Genomic DNA, 8,384 nt, shown 5'->3' with positions numbered 1-8,384 from the left:
CGCAGAAACACGAAAAGTACGCCATTTTTTCTAAACGAAGACAGCGTTATAGTTAACGACAATGTTTTTATTCACTTGAAACATAGTACAAATAGATGTTATATTTAAATAAAATGTGTGACTTTAAATGTTACACCAGGAATACGTCATGTAAATATTATATACATAATAATATTATTATAATAATACATAATAATATTATTATAATAATATTATTAAGTATATAATATTTACACTTAATATATTATATCCAATACAATTGAATAGGTAATAGGAATGGGAATAATTTAGCCTAAGGACTCGAAGCCAATTGATTAATTTCCACGTTGTAGGTAGCTGCATTGAAACATCATCCGACACTCGCAGTAAGAAGTCTGCACCATGCATGACATGAATAGTCATGAATATTTATGATCCAAGATTATCAGAACCAAGACAAATACATTTACATCGCATCAGTCCAGGCGCAGACTATTCAAATTTTATGTGTATTTCATTTACCAAGATTGGTGAAACCAAAAATTCTTTTTTGTTTACTGAGAGATGAAAATATAATCAATCAAAATTAAAATACCTGTATATTACTATACAAATTATTGTAAATAAGTAAATTATAGAACATTAAAAAGTGATATGCACTATATATGTCAAAAGAAAAAAAAAACAAGAAAACCGAAAACAATAGCAATGTAATGCATTTACATTGCCAAAACTCAGAAAATGTCATTCAAAATATCTTCAACCTTGGAATTATTACTCCGCTACTAATTCCATGTACTTTAACTTGGTAATGACATTTAAGTACAGTCTGCCACAGATAAATCTGACCCCCTAAGATGGTGTTCAAATCTAAGAAGGCAGACTGTACAAGCAGATTTAGCGATGTAGGTTCCTTTTTAAGGTTTTTATGCTTTCACTTAATTTTAGAGATAACTTGTTGAATATAGCTGTGCTCTTCCAACCTTTTCAATCAATAAAACAGTCTTGCATTAGCGTCATCATCTTCATCATCATCATCATCAATTGTACTTTGAAATCATAATGATTTCAAAGTACAATTATTACTTATGTAATATGTTTATTATATTCCCTCACCTACTTGATTGAGTTTAATTCTGTAACATTTCTTACCGACCTATATAAAATATGTATTTTGAAATGCGACGTATACTATGTAGCTAGTTAGTTTTACTCTGTCCCATTCGTCCGCTTGTGGTTTTACTACGAACAGTTTCTGTAGCTTGTTTTCATTAGCAAAGTAACTACCAATCTACATTATGTAAACGCTAGACAATGTTCTGCTTCACTTATTCAACGTGTGGTTATTAAAATCTAATATTACCTACGTATTTTGTTTTTGACGTCTGATATTACTTGGTGTCCACGGATTTAGGAAACGAGTACATACTAATTCCAGGTTGGTGTCAATTTAAATTCTGAAAAAAATGTTGGGACAATAAACAACAGTTAATATATATTTATAGCAGTTAGTCAATTGGTAATTGACTATGTTTTACATTTTTGTAGTATTTATCTATTTTTGTAAATGATAAATAATATTCGCTTGAAAGAAATATTTTTTATAATATACAATGACGGGCTTAAAATTAAGTGATGGGAAAAGTCTTTTAAATGTATACTTACATCTAATAGATTAAATTGGTCGACTAGAGCTTTTCTATTGTAGTCATATAGTAAAAGAATGCCAAAGATATTGCTTCCAACTTTTCTGAACTTCAATATTTTAACATGCAACTTAAAGTTAGGTAATAGGAATAGGAAAGATCTTATCTCCTCGTATCAAATTATTCACATTTCTATTATCCGATTGAAACTATAGATTGAAACGATGACGGTCCTCGTTGAAATGCAAAGAACGTTTCAATTTCCGTCGGTTACACCACGCCGTTACATGTTCGCTGGATATTTTATATGATAGCTTTCACTTCAACTGAATGTCATATACGAGTATTATATTTTTCTCTCTCTTATATGAGCGAATTGTGGCGTGTGGTTCCGCCCTAGGATAGGATCACTACATATCCTCCCGTGGGTGTCGTACGAGGCGACTGTAGGACATACCTATAGATAGATAGGTGATAACCCATTTAGATACCTCCTCTAGATAAATTAAATGACTGTGCTGAATACCAAATTTCATAAAAATTGGTCCAGCCTATTGAGCATGAAAAAGTAACTAACATACTCACAAACTTTCCCCTTTATATATTAGTGAGAACTGTTGAAGGTTTCACCATATGTAATTAATGCACTACCTTAAATAACTTTGCATTTTATTTCAATTGGCTCTCTACTAAGTAGAACCAAGCCGTATCACCGCATGGACTGCTAATAAACTAACTTATTACGTAACTTAATGCCAGCGGTACGGATAGTAAAACAAACGACAAAACTAAAATTACTTCCAGTTTATTCAATTCCCGTCTAATTACATACAATTTTGTAAAGATCGTGTTTTTTGTGACATATTTCCTGCTGCTTTTCTGTGATCTGTGACAAAATACGAACATTTGTAAGTCCAGGAAAGCGATATAAATTATAATGATAAAATAAACTTTTTTGTTGTATAGCTTTGAAGCCGACGCAACATATTATAATACCTATATATATTTTGAAAACTAGAACAGCTAATGCCTTACTCTAACGGACCATCTAACCTATAAAAAGTGGTTTCAGGCCGATAAGCATTTTATATTGAGATATAAAAATTGATGAGAAACATCTGATGCGGAATACAAAAAGACCTGCTACACAATTATTAATACATTTAAAATAACGTCGCAGCAAAAGTTGTTCATCTCATTATTATTTTCAATATCAATTGTCGAAGCTCTGACAGTCTACCTGGGAAGCTTCGTTCATATATTTTGTACTTGTAAATAAATAAATAAATAAATATACATAAATAAATATATTAGGACAAATCACACAGATTGATTGCCCCAAAGTAAGTTCGAGACTTGGATTACTTATAGGAATGACAATCACTTATTCCAACTTCACTATCAAAAGTATTGATTATTTTGTAATAAAGATTTAAAAGTCAGAACGTATTAACATACAAAATTAACAAATCTGTAATAATAAATTTTATGTACTTTTGCCCCAACCATTCATGTCATACTTTAAGAACGTATTGCGAAAAAAATGGTGGTACCGTATAAAACTAAAAACTCTGATGAATCGGAATAATAAAGGAAAACCATATCACCACAACCGCAAATTGAGCTGACTACGCTTCATCATTGTTTGAAAATGTTGCTGTCTGAGGATGACATTTATTTGGCTCATCAATAACCCATCTATTACGGAAACCACATCCCGACCGGTAAAGTTAACTCCTACAATCAAATCTAGGAACGATTGGCCCATTCCAGCTCTTTTAACAAAACAGCGATGAAAGAGATGCTGTACTCAATGTTCTGTAGAAGCTGGGGTATTATGCAATCTGTTATATCAGATTACATATAATATCCCAGTAGTATAAGTAATAAGAATTAAATTATAAATCCTAAAAAGCAATTAATAATATATATTAGTCTTTTAACGTGAAATAGTCCCTATGTGTGAAAGAATATAATTATAATATAAAATAAGGAATATTATAATTCAGTAAGTAGGTAAAATAATTTGAATAATAATTGATTCACTTGATGGCTCAATTAAAATATTTGTTATATAAAATTCACAATAATACCATATGTATTTGGCAAGATTTTAAGAAGACAGCGAACGCCTATTAATCTGAGCTATATTGTAAGAGTGCATCGCAGTGATATTACTATAAATATTATATTTTTTACTAGGTCTTATTTCTGCACGCTCAGCGATTTATACTTCCGTAACGTACAGTATTGTCCGGTCCGGCATTCGGACGAGTAGGTTGTAATATTTTATAGATATTGGACCGCGTTTTCTGTCATTATCGTAAAAGGAACGTCAGCAAGAAAACTATTCCCTCTCCTCTATTACTTTCATAATACTTAAGTGGATCCGATTCTTGCGTAAAGGAAATTGAATCATTTATTGTAACGGCATAATACTGCTTTATCAGATAGGTTTTGGATAGACATATACAGTTGTTTACTACAAAGGATTTTAGTTAACCCTTCTGTACTCACGTACGGTAACTAGGAGCCCATCTCAGAATATGTTTGAAGGCACGTCTATTGAAACTCAGTGAGTGGAAATATGCCGATTGTACCGTGTAATATAGGTAACTTTATAAGTTTCGTTGTGTGCCTAAATACATAAGTACCTACTTAATTGTCTATTTAATATATAGATTTATTTTAATGTCAATTTATATAACCATCTTTTATATATGTAAGTTATGTGTATTAATCTCTGTTTTATATGTACTGAAGATAGGCACACTGATTGAATGATTTTAAAGAACTGAGTAGACACTCAGTTCTTAAAAAAATACTTTGGAAATTGGACAAATTTCTTGAATTCTTTTGACAACGAGGAGTATTGACTCAATTGAATTAATATTACATATTATACATGGATTAATGAATCAGAAGCGGCAGCCATAAGTAGAGAGATTACAATAAAAGTATGTCACATTTTTCCGTAAAAATAAATGTAATAATAACACAATAATACACCTTTTTGAATAATAAAGGTGTTTTTCTCTGTTCCTGCTGCTGGCTGTCATATCCATATCACACCGAGAGACAGGTTGGTCGGTACGGCCGTTTCAAATATTTTTGCGTTGTCGTGTACAAGCAAGGGCATAGTGTTAATTTATTATTGAAAATGCCTTTTTGCATGCACAGTATTTCTGTAACGTACCTACGTATATCCGTATAGCCTGCATTCGTACTAAAATTTTCACAAATTAATAAAATGAGCTATAAGAAGATTTTACACTTGATAGCTACCTACACTTGCTAATCAAATCAGATACAGTTTCTATCTAATTTCAAAACAAAAATATGGAGCTTGTACGACAGTGATATCCTGTGACATCACAATTTTGGAGTATTAAAGTTTTCCTAATATAATTTAAGACAAAAATAATATAATTGATGAATTCAAGGTGACATTTAACTATCCTGTTTCATTATTAGTCAAATAGGCAATTAAGAAACCATCATACATTTATTATTCCTAAAGACCATTTTGTCTAAACGTCACCGGCATGCAAGAGTCAACGTCAAAGTTGACTATTGCAATTCACCCTAAGTTGAATAAAACAAATAACTCGAATAAAATTTTGAATTTGAATGCGTCAAATGGTGGTTGAAATTCTCACTAACTGAGTGTAAAATCATAAAATCAGAAGTACAAAGTGACAAACGGTGGACGTCATGCGGTGTGCGTCACACATTAATCTACGTACAGCATGCGAGAGTAGCGGTCTGCAGATTATAGAATCATGGAGATTATAATAAAGTATGTTTAATTTTGAAGTTTGTAACTGTTTTAAGTTCTTTTATATATGAAGCATAGATAAAAAAAATATTATATATATATAAATTATCATTTGGGTGTGTGCAATTGCAAATGTGAGAAAATGTGGAGACATCGGTACCCGTACTAAAGTCGTAAGATACCACATCTCCCCTTATTAATTTTATCTATGACATGAAGATTATTGTCTTGTATTTGCTACTATGCTGTTGTGTGGGAGCGATTAAAAAATATAGAATATACCACCTGTTTCTCCTCATGCGCAGACTGTATCAGATAAACACGTGGTATTGTGTCGGTTTCATCTATATAATGCTGTTATATACTTGTACGTAAAAATGTTGTCAAAAGCCAAACGTTTGACTTAAAACTAAAAATATAAACATTCACGATTATTGATTTCATAATACCTTAATTGAGTTCCAGCCAGCTTATTCTCATGTGTACCTTTGTGGTTTGTGTGGTGTGTTGTGATAGTGTGTGATTGTGGTACTTAATTCAATGTCTCATATATGAAAGTGTCCATATCTCTTATTTCCCTGGTCTAGTAAATAGCCGTCCAAAATCCGCATGCAGAGGCCGACAGCGTAAGCCCAGCGAAAGCAGCTTTGAGTTTGTCCCTGAAAGGATTAATGCAGAGAGTTTGTTGCAGTTTTAAATATCAAAGTCATCTTAATTTAATTTAAATAAAGAATTTCATTTTTGAAATGTTAGTAAAGAGCACTAACGATCAGAATGAGAATAGAAACAATGGATCTGAAAAACACACAATACCGCAATTTCTCTTCAGTTTCAATAACTTTCTTTTTAACACGAAATTATTTATATATTTCACTTGTTGTTGTATCACAATATAAAAGTTGTATGAATGAGTGAAAAAAAATATAGTTTAATCATCAAACATTTTTATTCCGATTTAATGGGATCAGAACTATATCCACTCAAATATTTTGCTCATACAAGCGCTACCTGATCGCGACACCTAATAGTACTGATTGTTGCATCTTATTAATTGGGATTCAAGACGATAATTAAAATTTTAATTAAAAACGTGTAGAACTAAATTCAACATTTTAAGAAATGACACTACTTATCCTTACATATCATAAAACAAAGTCCTCTGCCACGTCTGTCTGTCTGTTCGCGATAAACTCAAAAACTACTTGCTTGCACAGATTTTCATTCTGTTTTCACCAATAGATATTGTGGCTCCTGCGGAAGGTTTAGGTATATAATCTATTATGTTTTTACCCGAGCGAAGCCGGGACGGGCCGCTAGTATTACATAAATAACATAACATAATTTAATCTTCTATAATGAGGTCATAGCCTATTATGCCTTTATTTTACTACAAAAAACATTTTAAAACCGAAACATAACTTCAAAAATAGAACAGAGAGAAAAATAAACGATACCAGCCAGTATTCAGAAGTGGGAAACGGCGGACTCTCAAGAGAACTGTAAAAGTTCGCTGCTGTGACCGCAGTCGCCATTTTATCATAATATTATTGCTGTACACGGCATTCTTGCTGGATTTTGTTGCAACAGCTCAATGCTAGCATGCAGTTTAAACTATCGAAATCTGTAAGCAGATTTTATTTTAAAGTGTATTTTTTTATCGCTAAGGGTATTCGAATATTGTAATCTCTCTCAATGTAATAAAATGTTTTGTTAAAAATATTATTACATCTACGTGAGTTTTGATATTTAATGCATTACGGACGTGTTTCATGCAACAAGATCTCTCTAACGACGAAACTTTGGGTCAAAAACTATCTACTAATACTTACTTACTTAACTACTAACTTAAATACAAGTCTACAATTAAATTGATAAATCTCCTAATACCATTCAGTTTATATAACACAAAGTAAAATTTAACTTCCAATCTCATAAATAAGTTTAAAATTCATTATGGACCGACAAAGTGAACTTCTATTATATAGGTCATTTTACCTCGGGAGAATTTTACGACATTCTGGTCACAAAGTCCAAATATTGAACTAGTCTGCCCGAATCATAAAGTGTGCATCTACGCTCGCTGCCTTATACTCGAAAATTACAACTCCATGTAACAAATTCATGTAAGTATTCAAGAACCATGTGGGGTTTATTTGATTACTAGTTTTTGCCCGCAGCTATGCCGCCCTCGTGTAAATAATCGAAGTAAAATTTCAATATTTATGCATTAATGGTAAAATTTATGTGATTTCAATTTGTATCGTCTCTATTGATTTCGGCTCGATTTTCCGTTACATGTCTCATCACGTTTCCCACAAGATGTCCCGTCCCGTTTCTCACAATGTGCCCTAACCCGTTTACCGCAACGTGTCTCGTCTCGTGTCCCGGTAGTGTCGCGTCCCATTTCGTGTTAGGTTTCCCACAGAACGTGTTCGATCCCGTCATCAGTAAAAATGCTAAAAGGAATTTAAATCTAAAATTTCATGTGTTTTACTTCAAAAATGACGAAATGACGAATTTCTATATATTTTTTTTAATAACGAATAAGACCTACATTTGTTAACTGACGACCTTGGAGAAAAGGCTGCGGTGTACCAGTGCGGTATTACTAATCCGTCGAACTGGCAGACAAGAACGCAAAAATACTTTTTGAAAATCTTCATTTTAAGGTCTAGTATTTGATTTAGGACTATATTAAAGGACTAATATTTTATAAATTCTGAAAAATAAAAGCTTAGCAACGTTAATCTAGTCTTTAAAAGCAGACACGTTAATAGGCTCTTTTGAATCTTAAAATATTGCTAGAATCTGATACAAGTAAATTTAATAAGAAACAATTTATTTTCATATTTTACGAGTAAAGTCTAGCTCTCAAACTAAAAGCAATATTTTTATTTTTAGGTAAATAAACGTCTGGGAGTGAAAGAAAAACATAGAATTTTTTTTTCTATTTCCTTTGGAACCTTCTTCTGTCTACTCCT

General features: G+C 31.9%; 1 long non-coding RNA gene across 2 annotated transcripts; it reads right to left on the bottom strand.

Annotated features, from left to right (window-relative positions):
* Positions 1–1,108: 1,108 nt before the first annotated feature.
* On the bottom strand, positions 1,109–7,077 carry LOC128675011 (uncharacterized). Of its 2 annotated transcripts, XR_008405222.2 has the most exons (3): positions 6,858–7,077; positions 5,853–6,062; positions 1,109–2,511 (listed from the first exon to the last, which is right to left on the bottom strand). It is a non-coding gene; the product is annotated as an uncharacterized LOC128675011 (long non-coding RNA). The 2 variants fall into 2 exon arrangements; XR_008405221.1 differs by lacking the exon at positions 1,109–2,511 and having other exon boundaries at positions 4,593–6,062.
* Between the last annotated feature and the right edge of the window lie 1,307 nt (positions 7,078–8,384).

The sequence above is a fragment of the Plodia interpunctella genome, chromosome 13, assembly GCF_027563975.2.
Source record: "Plodia interpunctella isolate USDA-ARS_2022_Savannah chromosome 13, ilPloInte3.2, whole genome shotgun sequence".
NCBI lineage: Eukaryota > Metazoa > Arthropoda > Insecta > Lepidoptera > Pyralidae > Plodia > Plodia interpunctella.
This window is presented reverse-complemented; position numbering and strand designations above follow the sequence as displayed.